We start from the raw sequence: 20,960 nt of genomic DNA, 5'->3' as shown, positions 1-20,960 counted from the left end.
CCTCCCTTGGCCCATCCTTCTGTATTTCTCCATAGCAGCGACCACCTCCTGGTTACCTGGCTATCCCCTCATTGTGTCCCAGAGAGAGCAGGCTCTTCATCTTTCCTACTCACTGCTGCATCCCCAGTGCCTAGAAGAGGGGCTGCTTTATAACAGGCACTGAGTAAATATTTGTCCTATCAAAGCATGAATGAATAAATGAATGAATGAATGAATGAATGAATGATTAAAGGCATCCCCTCCCAGGGTTATAGAGAAGTAAACTTGTTCTTTCTCCAAGAACTGTTTCAAACTTGGCTATGAAGGAAGCACTGGAATAAAAGCTCAGTGGGGGTGACCTCTGAGATGTCCAACCTTCTTCACATCACAGAGCAGCACTTTCATGCGTTTTAGATTTAGGGGTCTGCTCTGTTTAAAATAAGGGTTCTGGGGCTAAAGTAAAATGTGAAAAGTAATAATCAACATAAATGATACCCCCGCAAAAGAATCCTGTCTAGTTAGTACTGAAAATTGGAATCAAGTTGCTATAAAAAATCGAATGCCTGTCACTGTATGTTACAATGTACAGATAACAGTGGAAAGGTTCAAATGCTACTCAAACCCATTCAAAGCATCATTTCCTCTACATTCACCTAGCAGATAATTAACCTCTCTTTGAAGTACCCCATTTGCCTATATGATATGACCTTAATTGGAACGGCATACTTCCCCACACGAAGAGTGTGGGCTATTAAATACACACTGCTGGACAGGAGGCTTATGTTCATGACTCGATCCCCCCATACTGACGGTGGTAGTATTCCATTCCTTTTCTTTATATATAGAATGCTTTCCAAGCAAAGCTCTGAAGGAAAAATGAGTGCAGTTCATTTATTTTTAAACTCTGCCAAATCATCTCCGCCAGGCAATAGAATGGAAAAGAGAAAAAATATGTGGAATATTTTTCCTGCAGCTTCTCTGTTAATTCTCAGGACCTCTGGCTGCCTTCCAATCAGAATGCAACCCCATTCAAATCTTACATGATCTCGCCAGCCTTCAGCCGTTCATTATTGCAGGAGTCATGCACAGTGGCATTCTGCCAACGTGAGTTTTAATGTCACTGTTGTATGACATTAAAACTGTATACACCTTGGAAACCATTTCTGAAATGGGAATCCGACCGAAATCTAGGGGTCAGCCCGAAGCTTATTGTATTTGGAATTCTTTGTGTAGCCCTGAATATTAGGACCTTGGGTTTTTCATGTGGGATCCCTGAAAACTCGGTCCATCCACACTGCTCCCTAAATAATTCTCTTTCTTATGACAAGGACACCCCTTCCTGAAGCAGAAATAGTGAGGGAAACCTGGAGTGTGAGGTTCCCTAACAAGAAGGCTCTTTCCTCTCTCAACTAATTATGATGGCCAACCTATTCTCTAAAACTTTACGTGTAAATGACACATAACTTGGGTAACGGGTTGATATTAATATGAACAGTCTCCTCTCCCCTCATGTATGATTAACACCAATGTATTGAATTAATGTGCTATTGGACAGTTCTGAACAAAGAAGTGGTGAAAAGGGATTACCAAAGACTACAGAGAAATAATGAAAAGAAACTTGGGCCATGCAACAAATTACTCGACAAAAGGGACCAGAATAGAAACACCAACTTGCATTAGGGCCAGTTTTATTTAAGAGACCCATTAACCATCTGGAAAACATGATAAGCAGCATGCTGATTAAATCAGCAGTCTCTTCCAAATGGGCTGTCTGTCTAGAAACGGGAGAGAAAAATCTAAGATATGGAGGAGTTTTAGAACTATAAATGGAGAATAATAAAGAAACAGTGCCCAGGTATAACCCACTGTTTAAAATTAAATTTCCTTGGGGTAACATTGGTTAATAACATTACATACATATACTCATATATTTTCAGGTAGCAAAAGGAATTAAAGGAGCAGCTAGAATTCTCACAACTGTTCACTGTGGGAAATTAATACAAACACCTCTGGCCTCTGTTCTTTTCGGAAATTAACACTCAGTGAGTTTACAAGAATTTCTTCTCACATTGCCTCTTTTCTGTAACATTCAGGAATATGTAATCTAAGGCAATCGATCCCACACTTGAGTATTTTAATCACCTGGCTTACTTGTTTAAAAATAAATATATATTTCTGAGGTGGAGCCCAGCAATATGTGTCATTAAGAAATGACTGATTTAACCCAGGCTGGCCCTCAGGTTTCAGCCCTGGCTGCTGGTAAGTCACTTTAGGAGATTTGTTAAATGGCCGCTAGGGGGAGTACTGGCCAAACTTTGTGCTTCCGGTAAAGGAAGCGAGGGTGCTGATGGCTTCCAGAAGCTCAGACACACAGAAAGATAGGCTAGAGACACAAAAGGAGGAAAAGAAGCCAGTGTCCCTGGGTAGGTAAGAGGTGTTTTTGGTAGGGATTCAAGCAGCTGGCAAGGAACAGCTGACTTCCTAGGGATTCATGATAAAAGGCCCATGATGACAGCAGTGGGACACCAGAAATGTCAGGTTCTGAAAAGAGAGCATGTCTTAGCTAGTCCTTCCCCTTCCACCTCCCATTCATACCCTTTTTAAGGAAACAAAAAGTATACAAACTACCTAGTGAACGTTAGGGTTTTGTGGCGTCCTCAGCCTTGATATGTTCTGCACACGTGCTTTTTGAATGTGCTTTTTCTTTTAAATATTTTTCTCTTATTTTATATTAAAATGTGTCCTTTTACTTTAGTAGTTTTATTGTCTAATTGCAAAAGATTGCACTCCAGCTGAAGAGTATTTGGAAGAGACACAAAAATACACGGAAGAAGGCAAAGATCACTGTAATCCCTACACTCAAATAATGAGAGTTAACGTTGTGGTATCGTCTTCTAGAATGATTTCAGTTCATAATTACATGGGTTTTAGTTACATGCAATCATTCTGTCTTTTACATTCCCCACCACACACATGAATATCTGCTCACTCACATGATATTAGTCTTCCTAAACTCTGACCCCTATTGAAGAATACTTTGTTACATTTCTGATTTCCCTATGATAAATTACTTGATTTGGAATAAGAGAGTCAAGGACCATAGAAATTTTTAAGTTCTTGATACATATTGCCATTTTCAGGAAGACTGTACAAATATATATGTCTACAAATTAAGATTTTGCTTTGTTAGCAATTTATATATTTTGTTATATGTATATATATTTGTTTTATATATAGAAATAACTGAGCTTTATATATATAAAGCTAACTGTGCACTGAGCTTTATCTAGTATTACATATTAGCATATTGCTGCCCATAAAATTCATTAACGATGTTTTAGTCCCCTCCATGCCTGTTTTCATATCATTTTCAATTATAAATTTGTTCATTTATATTTCCTCTATATTCCCTTCGATAAAATTGTCAATGATTATCAGTTATTTTATAATAGTTCTTGGATTCACAACTTGATTCTACTAATTCTCTGTTTTCTAGTTTATTATTTTTTATTATATCTTTCCTCTTGCCTTCTTTGTTCTTTTGTTGTTATTTTTCTCACTTCAGTTAAATCCTTAGGTCATTTATTTTCATTCTTTCTATAAAAATAATGATTTTTCAGGGCTAGAGATATACCATAAGAAGAGTTTGGGTTGCATCATATAAGTTTTGTCATGGCATGTTTTCACTGTCACCATTTTCTAAAAAGCCTTTAATAATAGCTTTGATTTCCTCTTGGATTCAACAGTTATTTAGGAGCTTGTTACTTTCAGAATTTATGAAGGACTTTTGGTAACGGAAGTGACACATTTTTTAAATAAGTTGCCCGGATTCTTGAAAAGAAGGCATACTTTCAGTGTAAGGTGCCTATTTAATATGTACCTAACGGTTGACATTAATTATATTAAGTATCTTAAATGTTATATTTGAAGCATAATATAGTAATAATGCAATGATGTGTTAGCCCAACTATTTTCTTGTGAATTTCTTCAAGTATTTCTGGTTTTTTTCTTTTCCTTTGGATGATATTGGTATGCTGTTAATAAAGATTCTAGAAGATGACCATTCTATTTTTATTTTAGTTTGAATGTTTTATCTATGAAATGATTCTTGGTCCCTTTTAAAGCTTTTTGACTTAATATCTTCTTTGATGTCCATAGTGCCATTCCCATTTTCTCTTCTTTCCATTTGTGTGCTGTATTTTTCCTTTAAAATTAACTTCTGTTAATTACATGGTGATTTGTTTTGTGAATAGAACATGATTGCATATTGTTTTTCAATCCAATTTCAGAATTTTGTCTTTTCACTAGAAGTTTAACCTAGCATGTTTATGGCCACAATCGGTAGTTCATGTCATTTTTTTCCCCTCTCTAGCTCTATGTTTTAACGTGCTGTGCAGCAGAATCAGTTGATGGTGGTGTTCGTGGGGTGTATGTGTGTTGTTTTTAAACACAATTAAGCCTCACTTATGATTCTGAGTTATAAAATTGGGGTGACCCTGGGTCTAGGTCTCTCAATTTTTAATAGATTTAACAGGCGGTTATAATGAGCACTAAATCCCTGCTTTAAATATTTCCATAACAAACTCTACTTACAGTTCTCTAATAATTAAACTCAAGAGTAAGCGTGTTTTCCTATATGGACAATATTGCAAGGGGTTTTGATTTTTATTCCTATTTTATTACGATTTATATTTTTCAAGAATTCACTTGAATGATTAAATTAACATAAATGTAAAAAGCAATGCGTCCTTACAGTAAAAATGTGTACAGAAGACTATCATTTAAAAAATAAAAGTCCTCTTCTGGGTTCCCCAGTCTCATTCTTCAGCATTACCCATTCTTGTCATTGTGTATTCATTCTCCAGACTTTTTGGACATACATACTTTTCGTACACAAATACATTCATACACCTAAAGCGCACGCGTGCACACACACAAACACACACACACACAAACACACAAACACACTCTCCAGGGATCATATACTACATATCGTTCTACCACCTTCTTTGTCATTTTTCCCTGTTAAATATATATATAGAGAGTCCATTCTATGTAATAAACTGTTATTATCATAATTCATTTAAACAGATGCCACTCGAGTATCCGGCATGACAACTTGGTTTGGAAAAGCCTATTCAAGAATGGAGTTCTGTGCTCTTCACCGTGGGATATTTTTGCAAATGTACAGAGTGGTGGTGTAGGACTTACTCCACTCAAGGCTTAGGAGTCTGTTACTAACTAGATAGTACTGTGCAGTATGGTTTCCTATCCTGTAAGCTTTTCACTGTGTTCTAAGATTCCCGAGAGAAAAGTCTAGATGGCCTTCTTTTTGGATTCCTCCCATTTACCAAGCACAGTGCTATATACTTAGCATTCACTTCATAAATGTTTTGCTGAATCAATGAAAATTGATGACAATGCAACATGTCTACACTTTTGCTACTCTCCCGAAATATGAACTCAATGGTTTCCTGTTTTCCCGAATGCAAGAACCAAAACCAAAGCCTGAGGGACTGAGAGCTGCATCTGTGCAAGGTCAAGGCTGGGCATTCACTCTGGACCCCCTTCTCCAGAGCTCCACCCTGTGGGATCAGGAATTAGCAGTGGTCACTCAGATCATGGATGCACAGTGACAGGCTGCTTGTGGGCGGAGCATTCAGGGGACAGGCCAAGAGCCTGCCCACCAGAGCTGGACACCAGGATGGGCGCACCATTCCAGCGGCCACTACCAAGGGGATGGCGGTGTCCCAGGGAGAGGACCTCCACACGAGAACCGAGGACTCACTGGAGAGATCGTATCTATGCTATTACCTGTGACAATAATTTCAGGTGAAGAGCGCTTGAAAAGGACAACAGGGAAAGGTCTTCTTTAATAAAGAACGAAAGGTCTGAAAATATTGAGTTTTACCAAACACTGTCTAAGAGGTTGTAATAATTACCTACAAGTCCTTAACAGGCCTTCGAACCCAGGTGAGGCATGAACTGCTGACGGTGCTCTGTGGAGGTGTGAGAAAGTCTTGACAGGTAGTAATAACGAAATTAAATGGAGAAAAATTACATTTCAGCTGGGGATCTAGGGAAGTCTCCCTTGTCTGTTAAACAAGGGTCCCAAAGGATACGTGTCAGTCATTTAAAGTCAAGCTGGGCGAGTTATTTGAGAACAGAAGAAATCATTTTAAATGGGGGTGGGAATTGGGTAGGAAGGAGAGAACTGGTTTAATTAGTCACATTTTTCCTGTTGCTTTGAAGAGTCGTAAACACCTCACTTCCAACTCTAGTTGGGAAGGAAAAATCACTGAGATTGCAGGGACTCAGAAAACCAGTATTACAGAGAGATCTACGCTTGGCATTATTTACCCACCGAATTTACTCTCTGAAATGTGTTTGGTCAGCTGTGCTTGGCTTCAGTGACTAGCTGTATTTGTCCAAAGGCTAATTAGCTAGAAGGGTAAAAAGATCAGTGACTTCATCCATAATCTCGAGTGACTGATGAAATCGAACTGCCAACTGGTACCCGAATAAATGCTTTTTTCAAAAGGATTAATAAGGCATGCCAGCTCTTCTCAAATATTAGCCTTTCCAAGAATAAGACAGGATTAAAAAAAAAAAAAAGACAATCAGATTAAAAAAAAACCAAAAACCCTTCAAACATTTATATGGTCATTTCATAAATAAAACTTCCAAAATTATATGGGAGCACGTGGGTAGTACTTGATGGGTGAGTCACGGGTCTGGGATGGTCTTAGGCAGAGGTTGTTCTTTTTGGTCCCCCGATAATACAATAGGCTTTTCATTGGCCAGCACTTACTATGCACCACGCATTAAGGGTTTGACATGTTGTAACTCAGTTGGTCTTCACAATAGCCGAACAAGGCAGGTACTATTATTCTTCTATTTAACAAGTGAGGCCATTCAGGCCCCAAGGTCACACAGCTAGTAAGACTTCAACCCAAGAGCTCTGGCTCCAGTATTTTTGATCTTAATTTTTCGGCTGAACCACTGTCAGGGGAAGCAACCTCCACAAACGTCCTTGAACTATGGAACGCAACGACGTCTTCTAGGGCAGCGGTCTCCTAACTCTGTTTTTTATTTTTGTTTTAAACCTATATACCCCCTCAGACATTTTTAAGTTGGCGGTTGAAAGGTGTCATTGACGTTGAAATAGTTGCAAAGAACATAATTTTCAATGTACTACAATATTAATATTTTTAAAAGAAAACTTACATTACTTTTCAACGTATTCTTGCATATACATACAATAGTGATTTGATACCTATAATTACTCATGTGAAAACACATGAATAAGCTCTCCTTTAAAAGTTGGAAATTTTACAGCATCCGTGCTGGCCAGCGGGCTTTTTATATAAAGACCAAATACTACGGTAGGCTTTCCAAGAAGTCTCTGTCCTAGCTGCTGAACAATGCCGCTGTAGCAGGGAAGCAGTCAGAGGGGATAGGTAGATGAACGGGCATGGCCGTGTTCCCCTTGAATTTTATTTACAAGAAGAGGCAGGGGGTTGGATTTGGCCCGTAGGTCTTTGTTCGCCAACTCCTGTCCTGGAACTAAATTTCCATAATTCCAATTCTACCTCCCATTTTCCCCTCTCTCTCTAGATTCTACCCATTCAGAATTGTATGTTTAATCATACTATCCTACTTTTCTGAAACTATATATGTACACGTACACACACACACACACACACACACACACACACACACACTACTTATTCTGTGGACAGAAGGCTGAAAAAATCTTCTGGACTGGGTTTATACACTTTGGGCAACACGGCACTGTAAGGTGGAAGTGAGAGAAAGCTTTTTTTTTTTTTTTGTCAAGCGGGTGAAGGGTTTTGGGAAGGCCACCAGTGCTGGCTCAAGGTGGTGAATTTTCCCGTGTATGTGGAAACTGAGAATGTGGAAATGGATTACCTTAGAGCTACCCACGCCTGCCTTTCCCTTGAAAAGTCTTCACAGCCTTCAGGGGAATGAACACGCCGGTAGAAGTTGCAGACTGTTTCTGATGCATTAACTACAAATCAACGTGCAGGTAGTGAGGCTGGAATGGAGGCACTAGACATCAGTCAGTAGAAAGAACACGGACTGGGAATCACACAGACCTGGATTTGAACTTCACTCTGCCACTGACTAGACGGATAATAAGCTAACTCTCTACCTCTGTTTGCTTATCTGTAAAAGGGGCCACAGTGCCTTTCAGTTTTGCTCTTAACGCTCTACTGCGACTGTGCTCAGAAGAAGGACGGAGACTGCATCGGTGCTAAAGCCTCCGTGATGCCCATGCCATCCTTAGAGCATAGAGGGATGTACTCTTGGATAAAAAACATATCCGGATGGACCACTGCACGCGGTAATTTTAAAATGATAACTACAATAAAAATGAAGAAAAAATAAATGTTTGGGAAATTCCATTAAAAAGACCGGTGTATACATAAAGTGCCTAGCACATAATTGGCAGAATTGTTACACCCACCATGCAAGGGTTTCTGACATTGCTCTGGTCTTGAAGCAAGTGGTTGGACGTGAGCTCACGAAGGACAATTATACCAGTGATGGGAGGGAGGGACAGACTGCCACGCACAGACGGTGTGATCACTGTACAGTTACTATAATGTTCAAATGTAGGGCTAAGAGATTGTCCTGTCCACTGCTATTTATACGTACACCGAGGTGACATGGGATTGCAACAGTTGTCTGTCACCACAGTTATAAACTCTTCCTCCCTTAACAATTGTAACAGTTTGCAAACTTTTGCTCAAAGTGGAAAATTTTCCTTCGGGTTTCATCTAGGTTGCTTTGCAATACTAGAATAGTGCACAGCTCTCGAGTTTGTTTCTACGGTTCAGTTTTTCTTCAGTGTTCATTTTCAATTCTGTGCCAACGGAGCTATATAACGAAATAGGCTGAGAAGGGAGGCAGAAGGCAAGGGCAGTTATAGGCCAATTTGTTTTCAGCAATTACTTTCGAACTGTTTCCAAAGAACTCTTACAAAAGCCCATTTTTTGAAAGTGGATATTTATTCTTTATATAATGGGCATGGAAATGGATTCAGAAGAGAACACACAAATAAATTAGTGACTATTATATAAGTAACTGTGTCTTGTTGGAAATTTTTTTTTTATTGTAGCTTCTATGTTCTGGAAGATTCCCACTTTGAAGCTAAGGACTGCATGAAAAATAAACCTCCAGGTTAATCCTAGATGTTCATCGATTATCTGTGTTCATAACACTACCAAGGCCTAGAGTTGATACACAGCAGGCATTCAGCAAATACTGGTTGTTGAATAAATTGAGGAAATGTGAATGTTGCCCCTTGTTAATAGAGACATATTAGCAGGTCAATTAATTTTCCTGAGCCTCACTTTCTTCACCTGTAATAAGGTCACTTCATGCTGCTACCCTTCCCTCCTTGCCTATGAGCCCATTGAGACCAGATGTAGAGCCCTTAGACAGCCACCATTAGTGCACCCAAGTTGTCACCAGAATCTATTTGCCGTCCCAGGACTCAGGTTTCTTTAAGATCCAGGATGCAAGGGGTTTATAGTAAATAGGTAACCAGATATAACAAAGGAAGAAATCAACCCTTCTCCGCTCTTGGTGGAATACATAATTCAGGGCGTGAAGTGCATGGTTTACGGGACAGGGGCAGTAAAGAAAGCTACCAGGAAGTGGCTGGGAACCTGCATGTGGAGGAACAAAAAGTACGCACGTTTTCCAAAGCAAAGAAGAAGAAAGACCAAGTTGGGGCAGGATGGCTAAGGCTTGGCGATCCAGAAAGATTTACAGGCCATCTGCAGACACCAAGTATTTACGGCAGGTCACAGCCTTCCTGAAAGCTGCAAGGCATCTGCCTAGAAGCACAATATTGTTTGATCTTGACTGGCTTCCAAAATCAGGAAAGAATACATCACCATCCTGGGGCTTCTGCTGTTCTGGCTCCAGAAACATGTTTCCAATTATTTCTCTTCAATAGACAAGGCTGAGTTGTTAGGAGATACTTGATTTCCAACAATAATAGTAATACCTTATGTTACAGTCCACGAAGTACACGGGGAATGTTAATTCATTTGTTCTCTAAACATTTCTACATGTCAGATGGAATAGATATTATCCACATTTTATCTACGAGGGAAAAAATACTAAGATTGAAGAGGTTATGGCGAGACCTAAACCTTATTAGTGGCTAAGCTGGGACTTCAGCCCAGGCTCTTGGTTCTAGATACACTGCTCTTTCCTCCTTGGGTGGCGTCCAGTGACAGCAGGGATTTTTCACTCATCAGCAGCCCTGTGAGAAATGCACCATTACTTCCATTTTCCCAGATGAGGAAACTAAGGTTCACAAAGGTTAAGCAGTCACCTACCTAGTTCTTGGGAAATTTTATGGAGGACAGAGGGATAGCCTATAAGCTGGTCTTTGCAAGAGTTCTTGGGTCTACTTTGCAGGGACATTTGAGTCTGGCTTGTGGAATCTAGAATAGGGACTTTTAACCCCTGATCCCCACCGCTCTCTGAAGCTGGAAGGGTAACACCCGCAGAGCCCAAGCCTGAACTGAACCCTGAACATTAAGCAATCTAGGTCTAGGGACAATACCAGTGTGGGTGGCTTTTAGACCAGTTCTGCTTTGATCTCACTCTTTGTATATGATAGTTTCTGAATGCCGATTTCACATTGCTGGCCCAGGAGACGTGAGAGGGCTCCATCTCATCTGCTGGGACCTGTGGCCTGGTTGGCTCTAGTCAGAAATAACTTCTCCCAGGCCAAGGATTCATGAACTTGATGTGCTGCCAGTCTGAAGGCCTGAGTCCCACTAGCTGATGGGTGCTGCATTCCAAGCCGGCAAGTGAATGTTAGAACTGGCCCAGATGCTATCTCAAATGTTGAGCTATAATTCCAACCAAGTCAGGACGAAACTTTATTTCACTCTGCTTCAGGTCTGGGAACGATGCCAGGGAACTGCTCTCCTTGACAGGTCTCTCATCACTTATAGCTCAAAGGAAAAGAAAAGTGAGCTCCCCAAGTGCCAGGATGCAGCCCTCCTGTCAGATGGCAACACCTCCACGGAACAGCTGAGCCAGAGGGTGAGTAAAGAACTTTCATTCCCTTATCCCCGAAACCCTGCATACTGATGATAATTCCCCGTATGTTCCTTTTCAAAGTCTTGCACAAGGCACAGAGCTAAGGAAAGGACAGAGGGATACTCAGTCAGGTTCAACTGTAAACCAGTTCTGACAGCTTGGTAGTGGCTGACTTAGTGCTGTGTTAAGAGGGAGGCCCAGGCTGTATGTGACAGAGGCAAAGACGGGTATGATTGATGGAGCATAGGCTCTAGAGGACAAATTGTTTGGAAGTGTGACACATGTATGACCTTGCAAATCACCAAGGCCAAACTCCTCTTTACCCATGTAAAGATGCTGAGGAGCATAAAGGTTTAGTGACTTGCAAAATTCAGTTACTAAACTGGAGACAATAACCCAAGGCCTTCGATTCTAGATTACCGCTCTGTCATCTACACAAATACTTTGCTCGGCCTGGATTTCTAGATTCTCACAGATGGCTTGAAATAAGCTGGCATATTTGGGGACTTCCAAGTCCTGTGCTCATGCAAAGACAATTATTCTAAGGATCATTTCACTTATAGAACATACAGCTATTCCCCAGCCCCTCTGCACTCACTGGAATCCCACAGCATTTTTTCTCACTCGTGGTTGGCGAGACGTCCTTAGCTTGGCCAAACATCAGCAGACTGACAAAGTCACTCGTCTCGTTCTTAGTTTCAACCCTGCCTATGGATTAATCTATCTGGCCTCCCAGTGTCGCCTCGGAAAAGAAGACTGAGTCATACCATGGAAAGAAAGAAGATACAAGATGAGAAAAGAAGATGCAAGGGCCCACACAATTTCATCCAACCAACGTTATGGAGTGATTAAGTCATTAGGCTTTCTCCTTGGGAATTTTGTCCAACTTGCTGGAAACGGGTAGAGTTGGACCAGAAGCCATACCTGATACCAGGTGACAGTACTGAACTCTATGGATATTTTTTTCCCTTTCTCAATGTTTTGTGGAATTCCTCAAAGAGCTCTTTATTAACAGAAGGCTTAGGAGGACCAAGCTTGTAGTTAGCTTTATTTTTCCACTTGCAGATTTGGCTGAAATGTCAGTGTTAGGACCCGATGCCTCTGAGAAGACTTTGCAGCATGATTTTAATCTAGTTACTGAAGAGGCTGATTACATTTTCATGGTTGGTTATACTTTAAAAAAACAAAAAACTTTGGGGGAGTAGATAAATAGGATAATATCTCATGTTGAAGGTAAAAATTTTAAGACCAAATTAACTGGAAGTACGACTTAGTCAATATTTTCTAGCTAAACAAACTTTGCAGAATGAAATAAGGTGACGGCAATGAAATCATCCCTTCACTTCAGTTTATACTTGTCTTCATAAAAAATGATCTGGGGCTGAGTCACTTTCTCAATCACGGTTTTCTTAGCTTGTTATTAAAATAAAACCATGTCCCCTGAACATGCTGAGTTGAGGGAGGTGGTCCCAAAGTGAGCGGCAGGACCAAGATAGCTGGGGACTCCACACAGAGGGTGAGTGTTGACTTTCTGCAATGGGAAAGTCACACCTCTTCATCCCACCATGCCAAACCGTCACGGAGAACCCAAGATTGACCTTCGTGGCGTGTTTGCTGCGCACAATGGCAAAAGGAAAGGCACACATTTGGGAACACTGATATTCGGTTTCTCTCTTTGTTACCAGAGCACATCTTCCAGGAACCTCATGGAGATAAAAGAGATGAAGCCACCATGGCATGAAGACGAAGTGACAGAAGTAACTGGCCTAGCGTGTAGGCACGTTCACTGAGAGTCCAGTGCTGTGCTGTCCAGTCGGGCAGCACGAACCACAGGTGGCTATGGCCTTGAAACATGTGGCCAGCGTGACTGCACAATTGGGCTTTCAATTTCATTTAATTTTAGCTAATTTAAACTTAAAAATGGACACTCACTTTGATTCTTAGAAAACTTTTACGTATGTTTGGAATGACCTGCATACATGAATCTATTTTTTTTAACAATAAGTTTTACGAAATCTAAATACAGATTTCCTATGAAAATCCAGTATCCAAACTGAGTCACGCTGTAAGTGTAAAATAACATCAGACTTCGAAGACTTAACATGAAAAACTGAATATAAATATTTTGTTAATAATTTTGTAGCTGAGAATTGAGATGATAAGATTTAGGACATACTGGGGTAAATACTATATATTATTAAAATTCACAAATCTGTGTCTTTTTTAACTTTTTTAATGCAATTAGTGAAAAACTGAAATTACATACATAACGCAGTATATTTCTAGACAGTGCTGGTCTAGAAAGAGATCTGCCATATTGTTCCTGTAGGACCTTTTTCTTTGAATAGTCATTAAAATGGTCTTCTATACATACCCATATCTCGTGTCATAGCAGAAAGTGTGTAATGTTAGACACGCGTAGCTAATAACCCGTTTTTAAAACCTACTCCTAAGACCCCGACAGAGTCCCTTCCTTGCTATGTGACCTTGTTTTAGGTTCTGGTCTGTCAAACTGGAAATCTTGAGGAGATCAGTCGTTTTTCCTTTTAGCAGCCTAACCCCTTCTCTTTCATAGTTCATTAATAAGCCTTCAGTGGGAATGCCAGTGTATAAAACAGACAGAAACGGAGATGCTCAGGTGAAACAGGAGGCAAGAATTCACATGCTCCCCCCACCCCCACCCCACCTCCGGCTCCACATTATCCCAACTCCGAGGGGCACGGTTTGAAAACATCACTTGATGATTTCCAGGCCTGATCTGCGTCTTCAGCCACTCCATCCATGTACAGTCACTGTCACTACCCGGGATCTTTTTATGAGCCGGGCCAGTCTCTCGTGTTCACAAGGTCTGCAGAAAGCTTGGTGGCCCTGGTGATTCCCACAGCCACGGCGGGTCACGCACATCCCCTAACCGGCTGTCCTGTTGTTCTTGGCCCTGCAGGACCCTCACCATTGCTATGGCAACTGCAAATCAGTCCTGGCAAACGCAAGCAAAGGGCAGCCAGGGAGCTCTCACAGATGGCCCAGGAGGTGCTATGTCATATAGACACTGCCTCAGTTCATACCAGTCAAAGAAACACTCGGCGGAATGAGGGGGCGTGCCATGCAGTAACACAAGGGCAGAAACAAATGGGGCATTTTGGTGACAAGCATTTACTTAGCTCAGACTTCTTTTCCTAAATGACATTATTAACAATTCACCAAACTACCCCAAAATGCCTTTGGAATTTGACTTATTGCCATGACTGTTTAATTCATCTCCCTGTGGCCTGACTACCAGACAGCGAGCCGAGGAGACCGCCTTCTCCCCTACTCACACTCCTGTCATCCACGAAGACAGCGCACGGGTAAAGCAGCGTGTGTGAAAACACCAGGCACTTGCCACTTCCTAGATGGATATGGATGAGCATGGGTGTGTTCCTTTATATTTTGGTGACTCAATGTCCTCATCTAGAAAATAGGTATAAAAATAGTCCTGTTGGGCTGCTGTAAACCATCAGTGAGTTATTGCAGGTATGTAAAATGTATTGAAAGGTGCCTGGTACACAGCAAATGCTCAAGGCAGGCGAGCTGTTGCTGTTGTGACTAACTTTATTCCCATTACTGGGAAAACTGAGGGTTTGGATCATTCTAACTTTCAGTGCTGAATTTCAGGGATTCGATTCAACTTATTTACATTCACCTTGACTTATAGCGGGGAACTCGGATGGTCACTTGAAAAAGCTAAGGGAATTCATTTTTCTCGGTCTTTCCATTTATCTTTCTGGTATCGCCCCACATCCTACAGATGCCAGGAGGAGGCGAGGGAAGAAGCCTGCTCTCTCAGGAGCAGACGGAACAAGGGTGCTGTTACCCGAAGAAACATTTCAAGTCCCATCGCTCTAGTTTACCACCACTTGAGGCTCAGGACGGAGAAAATCACCATGTTCTAGAATTACTTCCAAGAGTTCTTAATGAGAGCCTTAAGTGAGAACGCCCAGGTCCTCATTCAGGAGCTAAGCTCCAGCTCGGGGCCACAGGTCACTGCCACGGGACCATGGCAGAATTCAGGGAACCCACTTGCCACAAAAGGAAATAATAAACTTGAGGGCATAATAAATGCTTGGCCTCTCTCCCTGGACAGAGCTCCTCCCTGACCTTGAAGTGGGCTGTCATCAAAATGTTACCTGATTAAGCATACAGGTATTCTCTTAGGCCCAGGGGAGAACTGCAAATTCTTAGACTTCCATGATCCAAAAATAGGTGAATAACTACTCTTTTTTTTTTTTGCATTTTTAGTGTTTCTATAAAAGGCTGCTTTTTTTCTCATTCTTGCCAACAGGTGCCAGCACTTCACTCATGTAAAGTGACACTAATGGGGAGAGAAGAAACCAGAAAAGAGTGGAGGATCATTCTAATTAGATGACTGACACTTAATGTACATCCACCAGACACAAGAGTTCCTCAAAATTGCGCGTGTACCAAAGTGTACTGAGCAGTGAGACACAGGAGGGAGAGTTCACATGTACAGACTTGCCTACAATCTAATCTGGTGGAATTCTCAATTTAGCACACCATCTTGAGGCCTTGGGATCAGAGGACAGCTAGTATTTCTGGAGAGGCCTTCAGCTAACAAACGGGTCACTGACCTGGTCAGGTGCCCAGGTTCCCTGTATGTTGTGCACTGTCCCCCCCCCCAGTTAGGAAATGCTGCACCTCTTCCTGTGGCAGCAGCCCCACTTTCTCACTGCTCACAAGACTCGCGGTCTCTTCCAGGCACCCATTCACCTTTGCCCTGCTTTCAAGTCTCCTCTGGGCAAAACCTTCCTTGCTCTTCTGTTTCTTTACCCAACCATCACAGGTCCTACTTAGGACACGGCGGATTCTAGTCTGGAGCACCCTTATGAAGACCCACGACACTCTCTTCTGTCAAAAGGACATTGTTTTAAAGGACAAGCCAATACGATGTCCCTGTACCAGTATTGCACATGTATTTATTTATAAACCAGACGGTAATGCTTTTTTCTCTTTTCTTCTGTCTGCTATGGGAACCCAAGTGGGCTGTAAATGGGCGATATCAAGTGTGCTGTCAATCATCCCAGCACATACGATAGGGAATCACATTCAAAACAAAACAAAACAAAACAAAACAAAACAAAAATCTAGCAGTGGGGAAGCCTCAGGATCAAACACAGAGATGTTGGGGAGAGGTTCTCAGGCAGAGACGGGAGCCCTAGATTCAGCCCCTGCTCCCTGCATCCAAATCAAAGATAGCGCCGTTCTGCTCCACGTTCAGAAGGACTGTCATTCCCTGGAATCCTACACTGTGCTCGAGTTCTCTTGCCACAGATATTTTTAACTTTGCAGCTAGAAGGGTCCCTCAAGGCACAGAGCTCCCCCTTCCACACGTTACCCCTCCATTGCCGGTTTACAGCCCCGCTTTCTTATTCTTCTTGCTTCCACCCAACAAAATTGAAAATTTCATCACCAGTGTCAGAAAATTAAACCCCCGAGAGCAGAGCGATAGCTCAGAGCATCCTTTCCCTGGCAAAGAGCCAATCCTCGAATATAACTTTGCAAACGCTCTCGGGTTTTCAGAGGTTTTAAAAGGATGCAAAACAGAGTCATTTTAAAGCATGGTTTTTGACAGCTAAGATCTCTCTGAATATACTTCAACTCATCTTTGCAATTCATTTTTTTTTTTTTTTTTTTTAAGAGAGAGAGCATATTTTAATTTGGAGACGGGTTTCGTGACACAAGGAAGGGGCACGACCTAGCTCGGTGGCACACTCCCGAGCTGAGAACAGCAGCGCACACAGAAGAGATTCTTCCTTCTGCGGCTGGGGGTCTGAAGAAGTGTGTGACAGACCATTGTAATAACATGTCTCTTCACAATGCAAATGCCAGCAACACAATCGAGCAGCTCAAGGCTTGGCTGTGTGCCTGCACCTTTCTCTCTCTTCCCAGAAATGCACAGGGTTGACTCTTAATAATTTAGTTTTCAAGCATCTTCTTTTGAAATGGATCAGTACCCAGTGAGATAAAGCAAAACTCCGCGCCTCACAATAATCCCAACTAAACAAACCAATGTCCTAGTATAATACCCAGTTCTGCAGATCCGACCGTACCCAAGCAGCTCATGCAGCCTTTGAAATACAGAAGCCCAAACATCACGGGTCCCTTAGAATGCCGACCCTTCCATGCATCTGCTCCAATTCACAGTTTCTTCAGCAGACAATAGGACAAAGCTACGTTTGAGCTCAGGCTGCTAATACCAGTGGACCAGATATGTCAGACGGAGGTTTACTCACCAAGCTCCCGTAAGTCCATCTTTCCCAACTACAAATACTGCTTCTAAGCTGCTGTCACCACCAAATGACTTAGAGCCGTCCCCCAGAAGAACAATGTGCTAGAATACCAGATGGTTCCTGAGGAAGCTCGTTCATGAAATCGGTTTCCAGTTGAGCCATGTGAATGGAGACCGGCCGCACACCTTTGAAGGGTCTACACTTCAAGTCCAGAAGAATAAGCATGTAGCTTTGCTTATGTTTATGGAGCTGGAGCCCAGGGGTGCTCCGATTGGCAGGCATCGCAGGCAGAGCAGCCAATCAAAAGGAACTTCCATTTCAGGGAAACTCCTGCTCATTTATTTAACATCTTCCGAGATCATCGGTTTTTCTAGGAAGAGCTTTTCTCTGATACTATCACAAGAGAAAAATATGACTTCATCTCATCGTTCGTGTCTAACGCTCATTCATCAATAAACATATACCTCCTCTTGCTGGTACGCCTCAATACCCTCACTTTTCTTTATAAAGAACTGAAAAAGGAAAAAGAAAAAGAGGAAGAAGAAGAAGAAAAAGAAAGAGCTGGTGATGGGCTGGCGATAGTTCAAATTCATCAGCCTCTACCTTGTTGGGAGAAAGGAGGGGGGAGCGCCCAGGCTCAATAATTACTGATTCTGTTGCCACGGAAACAGACTGGCTGCAGTGAGTTGGATTCGTGTGGAACATCTGCTGCCAGACCCATAATCAACTGCAATCTCATCTCTCCCCCTCTCCCTACTTCTATTTGATTGCAAGTTTGCTTTCTCCCTCCTTCTCTTCACATACAGTTTTTGTCCAAAAATATCACGTCACCACCTCACTGTGTACACAGAGCACACACACACACCAGGCATGCTCTCATGCCAAGAAATGCATGCATGCAGGAGTGCATGCAAGGGTGCATCCCAGCAGGGTTCCCACGGGAGGATCCATACGCCGATCATTCCTGCTCAGGATGTAAGTAAACAGCCCCTCTGGTGCTTCCACCCCTAAGTAAACCTTCCTGTAAGTTCACCTAACAATAAATGGGGTACTTTTAAAATATTTGTCATCTGGCAGCTCTGAAAGCCCCCACATAAAAATTTGCAATGGCATTTCTCAGAGGGCACTGTGGTGGTTCCTAGCAAACCTTTGGAATGAAGTAATTAAACCAGGAGGCTTGTGGAAGATGTTTAAGCACAAAAGTATTCAGGCCCAGTTTCTTCTCTACGCGAGCACCTCACCAAGGCAGTCGGAACACTGGGGATCTCCCTGGGCATTTCCTCAGCCCAGTTACATGAGCTTCCCCTCCTCCCCTGCTTGCCCCAAATTCTCCTGATTGCATGACCAGAGTTAATGTCACCAACTCTGGATGCGCTGCTATCTTCCTCTTTAACAGCAGGGGCCGCCACTGAGCAATGAATGGCAGCGTGGCCTGCTCAGTCCCAGGGCAGGCATCAGATTGTGGCAAGACACTCGTGGGTCTGTGGGAAGCCCTCCGTTCTACCGAGATTGGCTGAAAATGGCAAGTGTCAAAGAAGGCTATGATTCTGACTCAAGGCAGAGCAAAAATAATTATTCTCTGTCCCACTGTCATGAATCCCACGGCAAACCTTCTCTTTCCTAACCGTCTCTGCAAGTCTGGTGCCCACAAGCCATTAATGACACAGACCAGGCGCCTGGGGGCTGATGCCTCCGGCTCGGGAAGGTGAACCATCCATTCACCTTCCATTTATCCACACACTCACTGTCCAATAGTCAACAGGAGTCTTGGGCCTCCTTTATTCCTAAACGGCTCTCAGTTTAAACCGCATTTCCATCCATCTCCAAGTGCTCACCTCTGGCCCAATGGTCTTGATGTTGGATTTGCTCTTTCAAGAATCTGAATCCCGGTTTTCCATTTTGTCTCTTTGTGCCATTTTGTGCTTGGGAAGAAGCTCACCCAAGTTCTGCCTCTCAGGTACCCAAATCCAACACTGGCCATGTTTCTCAGCTCTGTCCAGACTATCTCTACCCTCTAGGGCCATGGATACGTCATGGATATGTCAGGGTTTCTCTACCATATTTCTGGAACATCTGCAATCTCTCCCGCCTACTCTGCGCATCTCTGGGGCCCTTACCTTTTGCCCATTCATCTTCCTGAGACTGTCCAAATCACCCCTGTTTCTATGGAGACACATGTCATTCCAACCAGGTCTTCCCTCAACCAAAATTTGTTTTGTTAGCCACAGATATTTAGTGAGTGTTTATATGACAAACACTGTGCTAGAGACAAAACAAAGTAACACAGCTTCTGTTTCATAGCACGGCTCTGGTAGAGGAGACAAACATATTAAAGTATAACTGATAAACAGATTAGAGGGACAGCTACATGTTACGAGCACAAATACCAAAAAGACTTAATGAGGTGTGGGAAAGTATCTTGGAAACAGTGACATTTGAGCTACGATCTAAAGAACGGGTGAAAGTGAATGAATTCAAAGTGAGGAGAATGGTGTCCGAAGCATAAGGGGTGATACATGCAAAGGCCATGTGCTATGAGTGTGGCTTCTGTGAAAACTTGCAAGAGGGCAGTGGGGCTGATGACAGTGAGAATGCTTGAAAGGACAGCGTGAGACGAGCTTAGAACTTAGAGAGAAAGCAGAGGCCAGATCTGCAGGGTCCTAGAGACCACATTAAGGAGTTTGGTTGTTACTCTATAAGCAAGGACGAGCCAGCCATTGACCCCCCCACCCCTTCCCCAACATAACTCAAAATGTCCCTCAACAATATACGAACAATATACGAACTGATCTCAACAATATACGAACAGGATGTCAATCTGATTGAAACAGTCTATTTCAAGGCATCCACACACTTGTTGGACTGATCCAGCTAACATTTACTGAGCATTTAACAGTCCACGTAGCAATGTAAGCACTTTGTTTGGATTAATCAATTTAATCCTCACAACCACCCTGTGAGGTGTTATTATTATCCTTTGTATACAGAATGAGGAAACTGAGGCATAAGGAGGTTAATTAGCTTGGCCAAAACTATAAAGATCAAAAGTGGCAGAGCTGGGATTTGAACCAAGTGATTCCAGCTCCCGTTTCTCTAAGTGTGATTGACAGGGACCACTTGTATTAGAATCATTTGCAGTTCTCATCGAAATGCAGATTTCTGGGGTCCTATTGCTTCTCTCCTAAACCAGAATCTCAGGGAGTGGAGTCTAGGAACATTTTCCCAAGCTCTCCAGGGCATTCTTATACACACCACAGTTTGAGAATCACTAAGAGATGTGTGTATAAAAGAAGACTCACCCTAAATTAATTTTTAAAGCATAAAATGGAGAAAGCTTTTTTTTTTCTTTTTTTTTGAGAATGGGGAGGGCTCACTACTCCACGTAATTCCCCAAAGACCCATCTACATCAGAACAAGGTCACCTTCCTTTAACTGACTACAAATTCTCGAGTTGAGGGTGAATACCAGAGCACAGTTTACAGCTCACTAGCCATGCACACAAAGAAAGAACACGCTATCCTTAAAACGAGATTCACCAAGTAGTTACAGATGCTATCAGACTTGCCAACAATAAGATATGTAGGTCATGTATTGTTGTGG

The 20,960-nt window shown here is 42.3% G+C and overlaps 1 protein-coding gene and 1 long non-coding RNA gene across 11 annotated transcripts in view; one reads left to right on the top strand and one right to left on the bottom strand.

The window, feature by feature from the left end:
- ELMO1 (engulfment and cell motility 1) overlaps nt 1-20,960 on the bottom strand; it is a 474,721-nt gene that overhangs the window by 102,443 nt on the left and 351,318 nt on the right. Inside the window, exon 1 of one of the 8 annotated variants that reach the window (XM_074341006.2) lies at nt 17,471-17,604. The exons of 6 other annotated variants lie outside the window; for them this stretch is intronic. The gene's annotated coding sequence lies outside the window, so the exon portion shown is untranslated. Of the gene's footprint in view, nt 1-17,363; nt 17,605-20,960 lie in introns of those variants that run through there. One more of the 8 variants, XM_019726331.3, reaches the window with a different exon arrangement.
- On the top strand, nt 10,624-13,288 carry LOC109444738 (uncharacterized). Of its 3 annotated transcripts, none has more exons than XR_002136934.3 (3): nt 10,767-11,076; nt 11,770-12,013; nt 12,759-13,288. It is a non-coding gene; the product is annotated as an uncharacterized LOC109444738 (long non-coding RNA). The 3 variants fall into 3 exon arrangements; XR_012498931.2 differs by having other exon boundaries at nt 10,773-11,076; nt 11,770-12,007; XR_016021227.1 differs by lacking the exon at nt 11,770-12,013 and having other exon boundaries at nt 10,624-11,076.

The sequence above is a fragment of the Rhinolophus sinicus genome, chromosome 4 (assembly GCF_057876585.1).
Source record: "Rhinolophus sinicus isolate RSI-liver-muscle chromosome 4, RSI-T2T, whole genome shotgun sequence".
Classification (NCBI taxonomy): domain Eukaryota; kingdom Metazoa; phylum Chordata; class Mammalia; order Chiroptera; family Rhinolophidae; genus Rhinolophus; species Rhinolophus sinicus.
Note: the sequence above shows the minus strand (reverse complement) of the source record. Positions and strands in the feature narration are given on the sequence as shown.